At 46.7% G+C, this 20,066-nt stretch overlaps 1 protein-coding gene across 1 annotated transcript in view; it reads left to right on the forward strand.

The window, feature by feature from the left end:
• ASTN2 (astrotactin 2) overlaps nucleotides 1-20,066 on the forward strand; it is a 291,732-nt gene that overhangs the window by 242,043 nt on the left and 29,623 nt on the right. The window lies entirely within an intron of this gene.

Below are 20,066 nucleotides of genomic sequence, written 5' to 3' on the forward strand. Positions count from 1 at the left end.
GAAGATGGCATGTCCCCCTAAATACATATGGCAAAAAAAAAACCCATTTAGTTTCAGTATGATTTTAATTTTAAATCTAATTTAAATTACATGAAAATATATTTTACAGTGAAATAATGTTCTTTATACATGTAAATGTCACTTGTATTTTGTAGGTGTAATTGGAACAATGCAAATTTAAATTAAATATGAGCTACTTCTCAGTCTAGCTTTGTGAGAATACATGTTCATAATTTCAAAAGTTAGGGAACTTACAAAGAGAGATTATTTTCAATAACCTGAAATGTTTATAGACATTTTTATTACATTTTATTATGTATCCCATCCCGTTTCCATTTTAGACTGCATGTACCAAGCAAGTCAAACATCTGATGGATCTGGGGACTCCTGTTTGAACCCTAGTGCTATGTAATAATTTTTCCAGATCCATAAAACATAAGCACAGCCTCAGCCTGCTGCTGCTGAGAAGCTCATTGGAACCAGGAAGATCTCAGACATACACAGAGCTGTGCCCGTGATGAGAATTTGCAGGATGAGGGCAATGTGTTATGATGCATAAATGTTGGTAAAAATGAGTTCTTGTAGACATAAATTAAGGAGAATATTCACACCATTTACAAGGGAAAGCTGGTAAAAGTACCCAAGTGAATGTTGTCCTGTGGGGAGGGACATCCTGCTCAGTTGTGGTGATATTCATTGGAGATAAATGAGCTGAGCATCCTGAGATTCCCGCTGATAATTTCCATGGCAGTATAACAAGTGTTCTTATTTTATTTTGCTTTACTTTTTAAAGAGGAGCAGCACAGCATCGTGTCACCATGTTTGCCCTGGTGAGGGCTCCTGTGGGCAGCAAATTTGATGGGGGAAGAAATGGAGTGTGGTGGGGCTGGGCTGGAGCGGGAGGGCAGAAGGTTGGTGAAATCTGCCTGATCTGTGCTGCACAAGAGGCTGGTGCTGGGGCAGCTGTCCAGGATGTCCTGCAGCATGTCGAGGTGGTTGAGAGTCCTTGTTCCTCCTGTGTCCCCACAGCTGTGCTCTCCTGTTTCCCCAGTGCTGTTGGGGAGGTGTGGTTTGAGACAGGTCCATGTACCCATCTCTAAGTGTGGCAGTTGTGACTGGAACCTTCTGGAAACCCCAGCAGACACTGTTTGTTATTTCTCTTTTCTCTTTCCCGTGCTTCACGTGGTTCCTGTCAGACCAAATGGCCCAAGTAGGCTTCATGCAATCATTTTTTTACCCCAATATACATGAGTGACTTTGTTTCTATACGCTCCTTCATGGCTGGGGAAGACACGAGAGAGCTTGTGGAGGTCAGCTCTGTTGTACACAGGACTGTTTTACCTACAGCATCTGTTCAACTCCGTCCTGTTCAGCACCCAACAGGTCAGGAGCAGGGAGGCTAAGGCATGCAGCAAATGAGTTGAGATGCAAATTTCTCATGGATGCCTGAGGTGCCCCTTTCCTCCAGCTGTCCTGGGGACGTGGACATCACCGCTTCTGGAGATGCTGCTGTCTTAAATATGATTTAATGGGAAAAAAACCCTGAGCTTAGATGTAATATGTCTAAAAGGATCGGCCTTCCCCTGGGAGCACAGAGGTGTTGACTCTCTCTGATCACTCATTCCTGGGCTCTCACCCATGGATAATTACGTTCTTCCATGCGTGATGCAGAAGGCCAAGTTCTGCTGGAGCAGGAGAACGTGCAGGTGGGCAGCAGTCAGCTCTTCACCTCGTGCTTTGTACAGCTGCTGCTGCAGCCACTCTGGTTTCTGTCTAGGGAGGGTCAGAGAAGGGAAAAGAAAGCCTTGATGTAACTGTCCCTCTTTTTCCTGTCCGGTAGCAGCAGTGAAATTCATGATCCATTCCTGAGCTGAGCTACCTCTGATGGCTTCTCGCAGGAGCACTCAGGGGTTTGGCTCAGCAAAACACTTTGTACCTCAGCCCACAGTGATCCCTGCACTTGGAGCCGGGCTGCTGTGGTGACCAGCTCCCTCGAGACGCTTGAATCAGTTAGGCAGGGCCACATCATCCCTGGTCTCTCGACTTTTTCCCAGTTGCCCTCCCCCATCCCATCTCGCTGCATGTTCTGTGCGGATACCTACCACTCCCAGCCGGTAATGACTTCCACATGGGGCTGGACCTTGTGGACAAATCCCCCGTAACAATAGGAAATGTTCCTTGGTCTCTCATTGTGTCTGTCTTTGGGAAGGAGGAGAAGGCGTTGACGACAAGCCGAAGAGCTCTAATATTCCTCCCGGACAGCTGATTAATTCCATCCTCTGCATCCGCTCTGGACCATCCCGCCCCGCCCCGCGCCTTCTGCTTTTTATTGTTCTCTCCACCTGGCTCTCTCTGGCAAGGAAGCCGATGGGAGTTTGTGCCACGTGGAGCTCCAAATGGAAAACCCGAACTGCAGGAGCCTCCGCTCCCCCCGCAGACCAGGCCCAGTGGCTCCTGCTGGAGGAGGAGAGGCTGCACCTTCCTCACAGCCAAGTCGGAGCACTGGAACGGAGACGCAGCATTCCTCCCCTGCACGTCTGCTCCCGCCTGGGAGAGACGAGACCCTGCCTTTTCCCACCCCTTCTCCCACCATCAGGGCAGCTCCTCTCTTTGTGGATAGCTACAGACTCACTCTCACGCTCAGACCTTCTTCCTACATGTATGGGCACATTCCTCCGTAGAAATGTCCAGGATCCCGCCGGGATATGCCCACCCTTGCTGGCTGAAGAGCTCCCTGTGTTCCTTCCTCCTCCTGCTCATGTCCTTTGTTCACTCAGAGGCGACCTGGCCAGTGCTGTGGCGGCTCACACGTGCGCAGGGGTTTGCACACACCCTCGCTACAGCTGGGCTTCACCTCCAGTGCTTGCCATTCCCTCCCACCAGACTCCTGCTCCAGCCTCACTGCTCAGCTGTGATCCATGGAAGAGGAGGGGAAAAAAAAGAGAGACAAGGGCATTTTGATTATGGAGTTGATTTATTAGAATCATTTTAAAACACAAAGCCATCTGTGTGCCTCTTCTCCATCCAAGATTTATAAAAGACGAAACCATGCATCTGACCCCCAGCTCTCCCTCCCTTCCTCTTCCCCCACCTCATGCTCGCCTTCCGTTCTCCTTTGTGGCTCTCTTGCCAAAACACTTGCCCATACTTAATTCTCCTCCCAGAGAGACAATGCTTTGCATTTTTGCATTGGAAGCCAAGAGAAAAAAAGACAATTCTGTTCTGTCTCTTCTCTGCTGAATTACTTTCCCAAGAGTCTGTGTTTAAAAAAAATATATATATATATATATATATGTATATAGATAAAGGAAAAGACAAGTTGGTGCTGAAAGGTGCTGGAACATCGTTGTGTGGGGGTAACTTTTATTCACTCCACTTATCAAACAGCCACTGGCAGGCCATCCCCAGGCAGGGCGTGTGGGACTGCAGCCTCTTCCAAAGGGCTCACCTTTAGGGTGGAAAGACATTTTTGGACTCTGTCTCCCATCCTTCCTTTGCTCCCCTTTGAGGGCCTTGGCTGGAGTTCTCAGGGGCTGAGGTGTGCTGACAGATTCTCCGAGTCGGAGGAGCCAGTGGCTGAAGTCCAGAGCAGGAGGAGAGCTGAGGTCCGAGTTTCCTGGACTTGCCTTGTGACAAGCAGGAAGAGGCTCAGCCCTCCTCTTCCTCACTGCTCTCCTTGATGTCAGTCCAGCCTCCCGGGGGCACTGACGTCAGAGGAGCTGTGTTGAGACCCCTCTTGCCCAGGCCTCACCATGACCAAGTCTTTTGACCTCTCCATGCCTCTGTGTGTTCCAGATCTCCAATGCTTTAGGCACTTCTGTGGTCACCAGGAAAGCTCAACCAGAATTGTCTGCTGGCAGTTGAGGATTTTTATGTCACCCTTCTCACATTGTTGGAAGGTTGGGAGCAGATCTAGAGCTCTGGAACTCCTGGAGCTAAAGGGAGTATTAGCATGCAGTTAAAGGAAGTTTAAAATTACCTAATGCATGTTCAGCCTTTTCTTATTTACACATCAGGGAAGCATTTTCCTCAGTTTCAGCAAATTAAATTGTAGCCAATGTCCAGCATTCAAAGTCACAGTGATGGTGGGAAAAGGTCACGGGTGATGGTGATCTCAATTCTGAACAGCACTGTTTTGACTTTGATTTTATTTGTGTGTGCTTGGGTACAAACAAAACCTTTCTGGGGTTTGTAACTATTCTTTTGAACTTCATTTTTCCATATAAATCTCATTTTTATGTTGTTAGTGATTCCCATATGAGATCTGACATTTGTTATTTGATCCTGGCTGAGGAGAATGAAACCTATTAGCAGAGGCTCATGGGTTCAACAGGATCCCAGGGAATAAGAGCAGGGCTTGTGAAAAGACCTGAGGATTTAGTGTCACTGTCATCTACTTGAGCTTTTGAATCTCTTTCCTGACCCCTTTGTATCCACAGAATTGTCTGTCTTCAGTTTTCCTGGTTCCAGGTGTGTATTAATTGAAGCTGATGACTTACCCACTTTGTTGGACACTAAATCACCCAGCTGCTGAGTGTCCTCCAGGACCTCTTCACCATTCCCTTATGTCTGCTTAGAACAAATAGGCATAACCTCATGTATTTCTTTTGGAAAGAGACAAAAAAGGAGTTTTACTAGGAGCACAAAACTGCCGTGGTTTGTGTGGCACCTATTTGCACCAAGGCTCCTCTCACTCCTCTTCAGGAAAGATGTCTTGTAGAGGAAAGGCATTCCTCAGCTGGCCTACAGTCTATCAGGAATGCTAGGAAAGAGCTGGAAGTCGTGGTCTTCAGGCTTGAAGCCAAATAACCCTGCTTAGACCGGCCATGACAAGGGTCCAACCGGCAGCTTTCCCGCATCTACACATCTACATTGAAATACCTGGACATGAGGAGGCCCTACAGGCAATTCCCCCATTAACAGATCCCAAAACAAGTGAGGTCATGAACCTTACTGTAGGATCAGAGTGCAAAGATCCCTGCTTGCTTCATGAATGCAGATGGAAAAAAGGGAATTTCCAGGCTGTATTCCCGACATTCTCAGCTTGTCCCCTTTGGTATCTCTTGAACACGCCGTTCATCTCCGCGTCCGGTCCAGTGCTGCTGTCTCATGGATTAAACAGCTGCCACGTCCCACCCTCGAGGCAGCTGTGTCTCAGGGCTGCCTCAGGAGCGCAGGGCTCTATGCCCTGACGCTGGTCCCGCTGTTCCAGCAGGATGCTGCCCCACCATGGGTGCAGGTCTGGCTGGAGGGATGGGACAGAACCATGCCAGGCCATCCCCTGGTCGTCCTTCACATTTTACAGTCTGGTATAGAGATGTCTTTTCTCCTCATTTTTTTTTCCTTTCCTTTTTTTCTTTATTTTTCTGTCTTTTTTTCCCTTTTTTTTTTTTTTTTTTTTTTTTTTTTCCTCCCTTTCCATTGGTTGTTTGGATTAAGGGGCCTTAAAGGGGCCAGACATTTTTTGTGTTCTCTCATACCCTATAAATAACCGGCACCTCTCCAATGCTCCAACTCCACCCTTCAGTTGCAGATTCCACTGTCTAGCTGCCACCGCTCCGCGTGGCCTTTCACACTCTTCCTTTTTATTTAATATGGAAATATTAGCAAAAAAAAAAAAAAAAAAAAAAAAAAAAAAAAAAAAAAAAAAGAAGAAGAAGAAGAAAAGAAGCCTTGCTGTCACCAATCCTCCAAGAGGAGGAGGGAGGAAAGGGAGAGAGAGGTGGGAGCTGGGAGGAAAGGACACAACCAGCCAAAAAGAGTATCCAAAGGAATGTTCTTCTCCCTCCCAGGTTTACAGCAATGCCTTTCCATCCAGAGTCATCTGTTTTGTTTTCCTTCTCCCTCAGCCTGAGAGTGCTGCTACATTATCATGTAATGTTGCTTAATGGGACCGAAGTCGCCTCACGGACCGCAAGCATAGCCCAAATTCCAGGCCAGCAATGTCTCGATGCCTGCGGTGTCTCATGAAAGCAGAAGACTTGCAGCCCTCTGTCTGTCCCATGAATGGTCGGTTGGGGTTTTGTTTCTTTCCTTTATTTTCTTTTTTTTTTTTTTCCTTTTCTTCTTTTTTTTTCTCCCCAAGGGCATGCCGCCACCCTGTCCGGGCAGGGATTTTGTAACCGCCGGCATATCTGGGAGGTATGCGTGGAATCTTCCAAGTGCTTGGTCAGTCCTCTGTGGTTTCCTTTGAGCAACTGCCCACCCTGCCAGCTCCCACCACCCCTTCCCAAGCCCCCTGACATGCAACCGGTTGCGCCACTCGTGCCATAGTTTCCCATGACAGTTGTCTCCTCTGGGTTTCTCTCTGTTCCTTCCTCCTGGCACATTTCCTGAGGCTGGTGAGGGAGCAGAGGGTAGGAGCCCTGAAGGCTGAAGCTGTCTTGAAGACCACAGAGCAGACACAAATAAAGAAAAAGCTCTTGCTTACCAAGTGTCCCAGTTTAAGGAGTGAGGTGTAAGCCCCACTCGGTTCTAGGTGGCACCAAGAACTTGAGTGAGGGAAGTGGGATACTCCAGCAGATAAATTTCTGACTTTTTGCTCTGAGGTGTTATTCCATCAGTGACTTTTTATTTTTCTGAGCACCCATCTCTGGGACAGGGTATTCTTGTGATTCCATTTTAGAGAAGGGAGAGTTGAAGCATACAGCCCTGGAGGGAAGAGTTGGCTTGAGCATAGTTTTCTACCTGGGCTTTCCAGCCCAGCTGGTGCCCACGGGCCAGGGTGGTGAGCTCTGGCCCTGTGGGTGCCAGTTCTCATGGGGCAGTGTGCACATGGCTCTGCAGGTGTGCAGAGTTATGCTGTCTGTGATTTTGGTCTCAAAGTCTAAGTGGGTGGCAAATAGGCCTGTGGGGTGGCATTTGGTGGTCCTCCACCTCCTTGCCACAGGCAGGGACACCTCCACCTGGGCCCAGGTTGTGAGGCAGGAAGAGGGGATCTGCTCTCCTCTCTGCCTTCTCTCTCAATGCCCCTGTCTCAAACACCCAGCCCTGAGCAGTGTTCAGCTTTTCTCTTCCCTGCCCACCACATCCTCCTGCAGACGCACACTGTCCCCATCACATCCCAGGGAGCCACCAGCTCTCCTGTCACCCATCCCTGCAAGCTGCACGGGGACAGCCACACACACAGGATGATGTGTTACCACCAGACAACCTGAGTGGTGACTTCTGTTAGCTGATCTGGCTTTCCTTCCCTCCTTCTCTTCTATTTCCATCCCCAAAGCGTGGCAGAAAGCACCAGTCACCGTCGGATGGTTCGCGCAGGCCGGGTGACATCAGCTCCTTTTCTTTGGACAGTGCCTTATAGCCATGTTTTTAGGGCCTGTTTTCATTAAAAGTAGCTTTTGAAAATGGTTAAGTACTAATTTGCTAAATCGGGCCCTGAGGTGCTCAGTTTAACAAATTATTTATTTTTTATAAGGAATACATGCACAGGGAATGGAAAACAGCCAGGCTGGAGCAGGCTGGATGTTAATTCCAGTTCAGTGTCACCACCATCTTCATGGTCATGGTTTAGTCATGTTCTCCTTTGCATAATAATTGAACTGATGGGTTAGTAGCTGTTATAAGCACAGACTTGAATACTGTTTGTTTTTTTGCTTCTGCAGTGTTGCTTTTGCAACATTTGTTTAGTTTTCATTCAATGCATAAAATATGGAGGGAACAAAAAGCTCATGCACATTGTATTGTGTAATTAGACGAGTAACCAGATGTTAATTAATATATGAATATCGTTTTTATTTCCTATCGTCTGGCTGTGGTTTGAGCGAACCTATGTCCCCCAGCTGTTGCTACACGAGACACAGCCAGAGCAAAAACAGAGCTCGAGTTCAGCTGCTGTGCTCCCAGAGCACAAAGCATTACCCCAGCTGAAAGAGGAGATGCTTGTGGGGTGTGCTGTCCCCAGGCATGACACAGCAGCGTGACATTCTCCTGCTACCCCGTGGAGGGCAACAGGGGACGTGCTCCCAGCTGTCTCCTCCAGCCACTTTGGTCACCCTGTGGTGCCTTGGACTTTCCTCAGTGGGATTTCAGCTCCTGAAGAGTGCTGGTTTAAACTCCAGCTGTGTGGCTCATGGATGAGTCCCCGGAACTTTCCAAAATTCATCCCCGAGCAGCCATGCCCTGTATCCACATTTGGTCCTACTTTGAAGAGGCTGGACTGGAGATTCTGTGATTTTTCTGGCGAGGCAGTTGGAGGGCCACCACATTCATCCTTCTGCTTTCAAAGGATTTGATTCTTCCTAATTTCACCTGGAAGATCCTTTTAAAGAGATTCGAGAACTTCCTTTCCTTTTCTCCAGTTCCCATGTGGTTTTGCTGAAACCAGCCAGTGCATCTAGGTTTTCCACCTTCTCCTTTGTTTCTGTCTGGAGAAGTTCCTGCTAACAAAAGAACTGTTTTATTACTATCTTTAACCTAATTTGCATTTTTAAATATTAAAATTCATTCAATTTCATTGCTATAGCCCTCAAGTTTTCTTTTTTTTTATTTTTAATTTCTTTTGACTGATCCTCTGGGGCTCTAATAATGCACCACTTCATCAGTGCTAAAACCACTGCTGCATTTCCAGTGAGAAATAGGATTGATTACAAGGCTGATTGTTGAGGAGCTCTGGTAGTGATAACTCAGTTCCCATCACTCTCTTCTCAGCATTGCTTGTTTTCATCTGTCCTTGCTCAGTCCCTTACCTGCTGTATAATTCTGCTAATTCCCATATTTTCAAGCTTACCTAATAATTACCTGTGTCACATCACGGTGCCTCTGGATACCCAGATAAATTAGATTGTACCACAGTTCTCCTGTCTAGGGAATGAACTGTCTCACTGAGGAAATGCATCAGACTCATCTTACACGATTTACTAAACCTGGGATTGCAGTTTATTTTCCTTGACTTCATCTCATTAAAAGAAGGAAAAAAAAAAAAAAAAAAAAAAAAAAAAAAAAGGGAAAAAAAAAGAAAAGAGCACTCTATAATGACATAAATTTCTCTCTCAAAGCTACCCCTGTGCCTTGAATATCAGCAAGGAAGGCTGGGCTATCCAGCCTCTTTGCACATCATGTGTCCAGGGAAGCACTGACTTTCTCCAGGCATCTCATCTCCTGCTGAGCTAAGATGAAAGCCTGTGACTCTCTCAAAATTGTCTGCAAACCTCCTGACACTCTTTCACTTGTCTGCTTTTCCTTCCCTCCTCCCTCCCTTCCAGCAGCTGGCACAAGGAGAATAACAGTGCAATCACCCACACTGCTGTGGTCTGAGCAGGTTTCTCTCATATTATGTCTAAATAAATATCAATAAGAAAAATGGAATAAGAGCTCATTGACAAATTTGGCAAATATTTGCCTCTGCCTTCCCTTTCCAGCCACCTGGCTCCTACAGGAAAGCTTTGCCCTTTCTCAGGCCAGCGCATTCAGGAAATAAACACTTGGTTTATATTCTTAGGGGGAGGAGGAGGAAAATGAAAATAGCATTATGGGACCTGAAGTCTGCCCCTCACATTTTGGGTGGCTGGAAACAACTGCTACCTTGAGCCATGGCTTTTGTCCGTGCCTTCCTGTGATAAGATATCACAGAAGTGGCCAGGATAGCCTTGAATGGTGCCCATGAGCCCATCTTGATGACCTGGAGTGCTTTTCCACACCCGTGGAGGAGCTGTGTATCTAAAAAGCTCCCAGAATTTAGAGACTGAGTCTTCAAGCTGATCACTGCACTTGAAAAATTGAAACAGCAGCAATGGGCAGAAGGAATGAAGAGAAGGAATGCCTGCTCAGTGACACTCAGTTCTCTGACCCAGTTGACAAGGTCGGGATTGGTCAAAGCTTGGATTCAATGATCTTGGAAGTCTTTTCGAATCCTAATGATTCCGTGATTCCGTGATGCTTGTCTGGCACCTGGCCAAGCCCGCATGGCATCCCAGCTCCCTCCAGCCCAGCCTTGGCTGCTCCCTGCCACGGCTGGGCAGAGAGTGGGCAGAGATTGTTCCTGGGATACCATGTGGTGGCATTCTTCAGTCCTCCAAGGATGGAGCGGTGCATCCCCCTGTTCTCTGAACAGGACTGACTCACCATTTATTGCAAAGGAGGTTGCAGGAATCTAGGGTGGAAACTACTCCCCAGGCCACCTAACTCACACCCTCAGCACCCCAAGCTGTTTTCAAGGCACGGCACACGCTGGAGGGATCAGACCTGCTGCTGGGAGGCTCCAGGAGTGGGACCAAGGCTGCTTTATCCATGTGTGTCAGTGGTTCTGTGTGTGTATATATATATATGTATGTGTATAAAAAGTGCATGTGTGTCTGTGTGTGTGTGTATTTTACTATGTTAAGCCATAAACTGTATGGGTTAGGTATGAATTAGAACCTTATAAAATGTGTTTACTCATTCTGTGTAACTCAAAGCAGGGATTAAACAGTAGGAAAAACTGACTGGGAGAAATTTTCCAAGCAGAAAAAGTTTTACAGCTCTCATTGTGAAGTGCAGAGGGAGGACTTTGGGTATGGAGTTTTTATGGTGGGGGTTTTTTTTGTTGTTGTTGTTGGTTTTGGTTTTTTTGGTGTTGTTTTGTTTTGTTTTGTTTGGGGTTTTTTTGTTTGTTTGGGGTTTTTTTGTTTTTTGTGTGTGGAGGGTTTTTTTTGTTTTGTTTTGTTTTGTTTTGGTTTGGTTTGGTTTTGGTTTGGTTTGGGTTTTTTTTGGGGTTTTTTTCCCAGTGTTTATTCTTTTTTCAGGCCAAGTATTTCCTGTTTGAATTTTTTATGGTTATTAGATTAAAGGAGAGCAAGGGAGGCAGCTGAAGAGGAAGGAGGAATGGAGGAATAGCAGGAGAGCAGGCAGAATTCACCCCAGGCACCTGAGCCCCATATTCTCCTCTCCATCTCTTGTGACAGTGTGCTCTCTATGCCAGTGGCATCCAGCAGGGCCTCCCCATGGCATGCTGTGCTCCTAAATAGGCCCTGCTTTTCTCATCTCCTCGAAGACATCTTTTATAGGGAAAACAGAGTCACATAATTCTGCCAAATGTAAAGGGAATGGGTGCGGGAAAGGAGCAGTTGAAGCAGAAGCAACAAGGAGATGAGGCTCTCAGTGGGTGACCATCTCAGAAAGAGGCAGAAGAGAGAGAGGAGCAGGAAATGGGGATGGATTGAAGTCTTGCAGGCTGTTGGCTCTCCTTCTCATAAAGAAAGTCTGGACAAAGCACACAGAGAATAATCTCACCATTATCCAGTGAGTCATCCTAGGTCAATTGAGTGATGTTCAATAAAGAGCAAGGTGTCTTGCAACATGGAACCATTTAGTTTATTACTTCCTTCTCTTCTTTGGTACAACTTTGGCTCTGCACCCTCTGTTTGGTCGCTTCTACCTTGCAGTTCTTTCTGCCTTGGTGAATCATCCATGTCTGCAGGACCAGTGATCCTTGCTGGTTAAGAGAGCCTGACTCATTCTCCTCGACATGTTATTTCCACAGAAAGTTGGTTTTGGGTCGTTGGGGTTTGGGATAGAGTTGTTTTTTTTTTTTGTTTTTTTTTTTTTAATTTCCCACTTCACTTTATGGACATTTTCCAGGGGACTGGGGAAAGGGAGGGGAGGAAAGAGACCTGAGAGGGTTCATTGTTTGGGTAATTTTCCCAACTGCTAAATGTCAACATCCTACGCTTGGTGCATTGGATATGGAGTAGCAGGGCTTCTATTTTGGGCTTTGCAAGGGATGGGAAAGACTCATCTTATCTCTCTAACATGGCCCAAGTGATGTTTGGGTTCTATTTAGGGATTTGAAGAAAAGAGGGAAGTGATAACCTCACTGTATGAGCTCCGAATTGGGTACCTGGCCCTGGCTTCCCTCGTCAGCACAGATCCTGGGACAGCCCTGGAATCCATTTACCACTTGGCTTAATCCTACTCTGTTCATTCTGGAAATCTGTCTTTTGTCATCTGGGTGGTCAGATGTTGCACAGTTTCTGGCGATGACACGTCTCCAATGAACCATCCCAGAGGGATCAGTGGTCCTGGGGGTGGGAAGTGTGCCCAGATACCTCACTTTGCCAAGGACATTTAGGAGTCAAAGGGCTGTTCCCACCGCAGAGTGCCTTTGGTGAGATGTGCTCCCGGGGCACATCATCCATCAGATCTGGCTACTAACATCTCCCCTTCCCTGTGGATGTCAGGACTGGTTTGCCGTGGTTTCCAGGATGACGTAAAATTGGTAGCATGAGCCATTGCCATGCCAACATCCCGCTGTGTGCCAGTGGCAGGCGTCCCCAGTGCCTGGAGTTTGCACACTTGTAAGAAAGGATTAACAGTCCTTTAGGGATGAAAATCAGCTGTTAGCAGTGAGAGAGGTGGGTTGGGCCTCTGGTTATAGCCTCAGATTTGCCTTTTCCCTGCATTATTGGAAAAGTAATTTCTCTGCACCCCTGCTCCTTTGCCTGCAGTCTGTCCTGACACTGCAGCCACTGCAGCACAGGTGTGTCACAACAGAGCTCCTGTCTTGGCTGAGGGGTGTAAATGACACTGTCAGAGTATTAATGTCCTACCTGGAGTCTCCACATGTCAGACACCTCATTGGCACAAGTTTGGTCCTGGAGATCACCTCAATTTAAGAAATTACGGATTATATTCTGTCCTTGTGAGGAGAGGGTCTGTGCGGTGAGAGATCCTGTTTTGCCTTGCAGTCTTAGTGGAAAAGATAGAGGGATTGCTGAGATGGTCAGTGTTGAGGTACAAACAAGAGATTCCCAGCTCTTTCCTCCTTTCTTGAGCCTTCTAATGGATGAAAAATGTGAAGAAAAATGTTAACTCCATCATTGGAAAATCAGTAAATGAATGATTCATGAGCTGTGTTAACAAAGCTGCTGTGAAGGTACTCCAGTAATTCAGGTAATTCAGTTTAAGAACTGATGTCAACTCTTGCATATGTTAGTCCTGACCAAGTGGATCTTTTCTGCCTTCTGAGCTGGGTCAGATAATTGCTTATTTTTTCAGTTTTATCTTGGTATCTCCTTTGGCTTCCTTGTGATGCCTGCTTGGATAAATGGAGAGTTATGGGAAGAGGCACGGCCAAATGACAGGCTTTCTTCTCTGATTCTGAGGTAACAACGTATCTACAAAAATATTTAGAACTCGCTGTGTTTGCACAAGTTTTAACCTCGGTTCTGCAAGCATGTACATTCGTTTATCTGGCACATGAGTGTAATGGAACAACTCACATGAGTAAAGCTAAACATGTGTAAATGTTTGCAAGATACGGGTCAATAATTCTTTGGAAATCATAGCAAACCAACCCTGTATTTTCTTACACAGTGCTGTTCTCTAGTCCGCCTCAGACAAGTGATCAAGAATATCTGTAATAATCATTATGGTGTCGTTGTTCCAAAGAGCTCACAGCCAGGATGCAGAAACTCAACAAGTGTAAATTGTTATTGTTCCATTGACTTCAAGGGAGCTACAGGAGATTTTATGAGCTGAGGATCTGTCCCCCCATTCTCAAATGTCCAAAACTGCAGAGTAGGGCCAAGTAAGAGGTCTGCTTCCATGCAGGTTCCTCCATAAGGACCAATTTTTTAAGTCTTGGTTGGATAGCAGCCTGCAGGTTTGGCTGCAGTTGGGTTTGCTGAGTCCTTCGGAATGTGCTGCTCCATCGTCTTATCACTAATTCATCAACATCTCTGCACATGGCCTTTATTTAGAATAAATGGGGCCAAAAATATTTAAATATTTAAAATATTTAAAGAAGACTTCCTTTAAATTTGTTGCCATTACAGATAGTGGTTTGGTCCACTTTCCAGGAGCAGGCTGTGAAGTGAAAGAAGGGACTGGGAACGAGGTCAGGAAACGGTGGCAATATAAAAGCCCTAAAATTCCATTTTCCCAATAAGTGCAAGGAGATATGAAGCACAGACCAGTAGATGACTTTTCGCCGTCGGTTTACATGAATTTGATTTGACAAATTACCCAGGATAATGATGGTTTTAGCAATTAATTGCACACTGAGTTTTATTCTAGTAATTGTTCCTTTCCCTTCCTGCTGGTCTGGTATTTCAGTATTTGTGGCCTTTATTTAGGAAGCCTCCCAAGATGTGTCCTCAGATATAGCTCACAGTGAAAGCAGCTCCCCCTCAAATTTAGCCATCTGAATCCCAGCAGAAGATGGAGCCTCCCAGCCCTTTGGACTGGTGGATCTCAGGTCCTTGGTGCAGTGTTTGCATCCAAAATTTGGCAGTCACTTTCAGATAGTAGCTCATTCCCCCAGGAACTACGAGAGAACTACGAGGAACTACGAAATGCCCTGGTGCATTTAAGGAGAGTGAGATTATGATTCAGGTTTTGTTGCTGTCTCTTCAGTGACAGCAACAAGAACTCTGACACATCAGTTTGTGCAGAAGAGTGTCTCTGGGGCTGGAGCAGGGCTGTTGGGATTCCCTGTGAACATAAGGCTCGATGCAGTCCTTGTATCTGCTGCTGGCTGCCAGCTGTGGGCCTTGGGGACCACCAAGTGGTCTGGACCATTGGTCCATTGTTAGAAATCTCTAATTTAAAAGAAGCAAAATGTGAAAAGAAAGCAAGAATGAGGGTTGGAATGAGATCTGTGGTGATGAGAGTGAGAACTCGCTCTGTGGTGATGGACAAAATCTTCTGCCAGACAAGAAGGATCCGAGGACAAAGCTTCACTTCGTGCCTGCACAACTCCCAGTACAAATGGGTTCCCACTTTGCCTTGAAATCAAGTAACTATTTTAACGTGCTGCAGAGCCTGAGACAAGCTCCAGGGAATAGAGACATTCACTTGGACTCTCCACCGTGCTAATGTGAATACGTGGCTTTGAGATTGGAACTGGCTCATGCCTGCATGTCTCTGAGCGTAGCAGAGTCAGCTCGTGTCTGGCTGAGGCTGACCCTTAGCAACCTAGTGAACCTTGAGAAATCCTGGAGGGCTCACAGCACAGAACGAAATGCTTTAATTCTCCCTCTCCTCCAGCAGCACACTGCCTTGGGGATGCGTTTTTACACGAACAAAAGCATTTTTTCAGAGATCTTAGGTATTGTGAAAGACCTGTGATAAGCAGTCTGTGAAGAGCTCAGATAAAGGAGCAGGGGGTCCTATTGATGACCCTGAGAGAAGAATACACTCATGATTAACCATGTGCATCATAGGTCATGCTAATTAAGACCATTACCCTCTTTTTGACTGGCCCTCTTGATGAGAACAGCTCTTCTTTCAGTTCCACGTGGTGACTCCATGCAAGTTCCAGCCCTGAAGAGCACCAGTAAAGGCATTTAAGTGACTTCTGTCACACTGGAATGCAGCTTTTGCTCTTAGCTCAAGAAAAGCCTTGCTCCTCAAATTTAGCCCTCTGCAAATGCTGTCTTCCATCAGCAGAGGACCTGGTGGTGGAAACCCAGAGGAATGGAAGCCCAGAGGAGATGGAAGTCCAGAGGAAAGCTCTTCATCATTATTAATATTTCCGGTAGCATACACACATAGGAAGCAAAGTCCCCCCAAATTCATAACTTCAAAAAGGTGAAGCTGTTCAAGGAACTACAGTTTTCACCTTTGTACAAGTTGGGAAGTGAAGCACAAGCTGTGCCCAGAGTTGCAGCGTAATCACTGGCTTTTCTGCCTCAGCCTAGACAACCTGTGCCCAGAGAGATTTCTGATGGATGTGTCTTTGAGAAAATCTATGACAAAGAAATCATTTCAGAGGCTACAGGGTTTTGGGGCATGGGATTTAGGCACCCATCTAACATGAGAGGCAGGCGTTCATGGTTGTTCCCAGAATGTGGGCAGAAAATTTTTAGTAATAACTGTGCCTTTTTATTTCTTTTATAATCTGGCACGCCATGTAGGGAAGGAGGTTTTGACATCATTCCACCAGGATCAGTAGGGATGGTTTGCTTTTAATGATCTAGGCAGCGAGACAGACCATCTGCTGATGTAAATCGGAACAGCTCCGTCGCCTGAAGTTATGTTACACTAATTTAAATCAGCCCATCATTTCCAAGACAAACCAACCACCTTTCACTGCCTTCCCCCACTGAGTGCCAGATCCAAAGCACATTAAACCCAGGTACAGCCTCACGGTGGAGGAACCGCCCTGCAAACCTGTGCTCCACATCCACTCATCCAAAAACCCGGTCCAAGCCTTCTGCTCACAGCCCTCCTCTGACCCTCCCATCCTTGGAGGGAAAGCCCCAGGAGAGGAGGAGGCTGAGGCAAGGACCCCCAAAAGGTGACAGACTCAGAGGGCCGAGCATGCCATTTGTTTCCTCATTTCAGGAACCAAAACCTGGCAAGGGGAAGTGGAGTAAGGTCTCTTTTTTCCATCTGCTGCACTGGCATTGCTCTGGAGGTCACTGCTGGGGACGGAGGTCCTCGCTGGGCCCCATCTGCCTTCTCTTGGCTCCCTCATTTATGCCCACTTGGGCCTCTGACATTCTACTCTGTTTTTCTTTCCTTGAAAATGGATCGGGAATTGGGAGCCGCTGCGCAGGAACGCGCCTGTTCCCCATTACAGCTCCACCGGGGCTGTAACACGATCGTGCCTGCTCCATACCCACACAGATATTTATTTATCCATACAGCCTTTCTCCTTGTTTTCATTAAGTTAGGCAGAAAAGGTTAATCTTTCTTCTGCTAAAGCTTCAAAACCAACCAAACTAAATAAAATATGATTTCTTTCATTTCTTTTTTAAAGGACACTCTCTTTTTTTTTCATTTTTTTTTTTTTTTCCCCTTAAGTACCAGAATGAGGTCACAGTCAGAGATGCCACAAGAGTAAATTGAAAACAGGTTGAAAAAAAGCAAAAGGGAGAAAGACCGGGAGAGAAAACCACAATCAGGGGAAAGTGCCTGGTAACGTTGCAGGGTTGGTTTCATCCAACCCAGTAAAGAAGCTGTCAAGACAGAGACATTGGTGCCTTCCTACTTTCCCCTTTGTGCTCTTTCTAGGAATCTTGAAGGTGAATGGCAGCAGGGAGGTCTCCTCTCGTCTTAATTTCCACTTTGGTTTGCAGCGCCTGGGTTTTCTCCGTGCTGCTCTTGGCACAGGGACATGGGCTGAAGGTGTGGGAACGCCTGCGAGGGTCCCAGAGCTTCCTTTTGCTCCTCGAGCCTCCTGGAGGCTCCTGGCCTGGCTCTCTTGTTTAGTCTGGTTGAACTCAGCGCCGTAGCTCGCGCTGTCCTCGGTGGGATGGTTGATAGGTGATTCATCCAGCCTGCTGTCCGCAACTGCCAGGCACTGGCGCGGCCGCAGTGGAAGGACTGAGGCAGACCGAGGCTGCTGGATGCTGTGTGCCTGCCCCCAGCCATTTTCATTCCTCAGCCCCCGTTCCTGCCCCTCTGAGCCTCCTGCCCTGAGAAATGTGCTCTCTGGAGAGCGCAGCCTTGCAGATGGGCAGCTGAGCTGGGGATGGCCTCCTCCTCCTCCTCCTTCTTCTCCAGAGATGGAATTGAGTTCCTGGGTGGTTGTCCCAGAGTGCCACCGGTGGTATGGCCCCTGGCTATGCCTGCTGTGGCCAGGAGAAGTCTGCAAATCTTCCCAGAATGGGAATCCCTCTGCAAGCTCCAAGTTTGCTGTTATTTTCCTCTGCTTTAAGGAGAGCCACACCACCAGAGTCAGTGTAAAAGATGCTTAGAAAGCTCAAAAGAGGAGATTTGCCAAACTCCACAGCCATGCCTGCGGATGAGGACGAGGCAGGAGCAAGAGGTTGCACTGGGAGAGAAGGGAAGTGCCAGCTGGAGGGAGCTGCATCTTCCTGACAGTTATTAGAAGAGCAGAGACGGATTTTCAAAAGCTGCTTGGGGAAGTGGAAGGTTTGGGGCAGATCATCCCTGGAAATGAGGGAGAATAAACTCTTGCAAGGATATTAACTCCTTGCACTTAGGGGTGTCAGCATCCCATTGCTGAGCACAACTGTCCCATAATTTGTGATCAGTGAGCAGCAAGTGACAGTTTTTGCTCTGTGTGCAGCATTTTCCATAGTGATATTGAGCTCTACTCTGGGTTTTTTACTACTGAGAAGTGAACACAGGTGAGGCATCCTCAGAGGAGCCAGTTATTTGTCCTTGATATCTGTAACAGCTTATTGTTTTATTTAGTGTGACATCAATTATTTATTACTATTAATGAAGGACACAGATGTCTGTCTGGTCAATAAAATATCTCCTACTCCACAGAGATGATCTACTTAGCTATCATTTACTCTGCAGAGAACCTTTGGATTCTCTCTGAAATTTAATAACACGAGCAAAGATACTCAGGCAATCTAGAAGGTTTGTGCTTCAGGGCTGCTTTGGGAGGCTGAAATCCTTCTTTATATTTGCTGGCGGGATGTGTGAGAACACAAGTCCAGATGGGAAAAAAGAAGCCCCTTTGCTTTCCATCTCGAGCTACTTATCCATGTAATCCCTTTTATAAAGTGATCAAACTCCTTCCTAAAAGATGGTCAGGTTATTTGCCCTTTGCAAGAGTAGACCAACCATTTATCCGTGTCCAATTTACTTCCTCTTGCTATTACTGCCCATTAACCTAACTATTTCTTTTCCATCTGAGTGCCTGCCCTGTTGCTGTGTTCACAGCCATGTGTCTCTTTGGGCCTTTTCTTCCTATCTTTTATTGGTAAATTTGGGCTTTTTGTTCTTTCCCTGTGAAATCTTCTGTCCCCCCCATGAAGCTTCTTCCTGGTCAGAAGGGAAGTTGCTTGAGGCTGGAAGAGCCTTAAAGCCCCTTGCTCTATTTGAACAACACATTCTGGTCCTGCTTCTTTGTTGGTGTTTCACCAGGTTTGTAAGTCACAGCAGAGTCTGTTCTCAATGACTCCTGGTGACAGGGAGTTCCCCAGTCCAGCCCAACATCGTAGGAAAAGGGATGGAAATGAAAATTGGAAATGAGTAATAGGGGTTTGTTTGTTTGCTTAAACCGTAAACTCAGAGCTGAGGGACTTGCTGAAGGCTGGGCAGCGCTCGTGACTTCCAGGCAGTGATTTTCCTGCTGCCAGCTCAACCTGCCTGTTGAGTGGTCTTGGGATTTGGGACAGACCTGCGTCCAGGAGCTGGGTTGAGCTACAGGGACTGGTGACAGAGCTGCCTGAAAAAGTTTGGAAAGAACAAGTCGTGCTGGGAGCATTAAAATGAATAATTAAGGCTTGGATTCCTTCAGGGAGGAAAAGAATTTATTGCTGCTCTTTTCTCTAGCCAAGGGGGACATTTGTTACTGAGTTTTGTATTTTGAGACAAGACACAAATGCAGCTTAGGGGGCTGGGGATGAGGGGATTTTTTTCTTCTACCTGGATAATTCAGCTTCACAGTGGGATGTTCTGGGCTGGTAATATCACTGGCTTGTTCCTTAGGGTCTGTACCAAGAACCTGGGCTGGGGCTTCATTTCAGCACTCCTCAGTGACTCTGGCCTTTAAAAAAACAAAGTGCTGAGAAGAGAATTCTCCTCATGTCTCTGCTGCGATGCCCTGACATTTCCACATGCACAAGGTGCCCAGCACAGCGATCTGGGCCCAGGTTGGCTCACACCGGCATAACCAGCACCTACAGCAGCCCTTGCTCCTTTTCCCATCACTGGGAATGGGGCACAGCCTGGGCAGCTGCTCTGCCTGATTTTCCTCCGTGGTACCTCGGGCTTTCAGTTACACCAGTGTGAAATGGGAATTAAATGCAATGAGCTCTAACCAATAGGCAGGCTGCCCACTGCGAGGAGACAGGTTGCACAGCAGTGGACAGTCATGCCCAAAAACCTTAATAAATGGAGCGTTTTCAGTTTCAGCTGGGTCATGATCTAAGTGTTTAATAGGCTTTATAAACCCAAAGACCAAAGAGAAAGGTTTTTCAGTATTTTTAATTAGTGTTTTTTTTTTTTTTCTTTCGATGTTTAAAAAGAAGTGTTCTTCAGCACAACTGAAGGAGATCCAGTCAGAGCTCCAGGAGCTGGCAGAGCGCAGATGAAAGGGAATGTAAAGCTATTGGTTGTCACTGCATTAAAAAAAAAAATCCATCACATTCAGAGCAATTCCACCCAAGCACTAAAAATTGTCTTTTTTGCTGTTAGTCCAACATAGCAGAAAAGCC

This window comes from Hirundo rustica, chromosome 20 (assembly GCF_015227805.2).
Source record: "Hirundo rustica isolate bHirRus1 chromosome 20, bHirRus1.pri.v3, whole genome shotgun sequence".
Classification (NCBI taxonomy): Eukaryota; Metazoa; Chordata; class Aves; order Passeriformes; family Hirundinidae; genus Hirundo; species Hirundo rustica.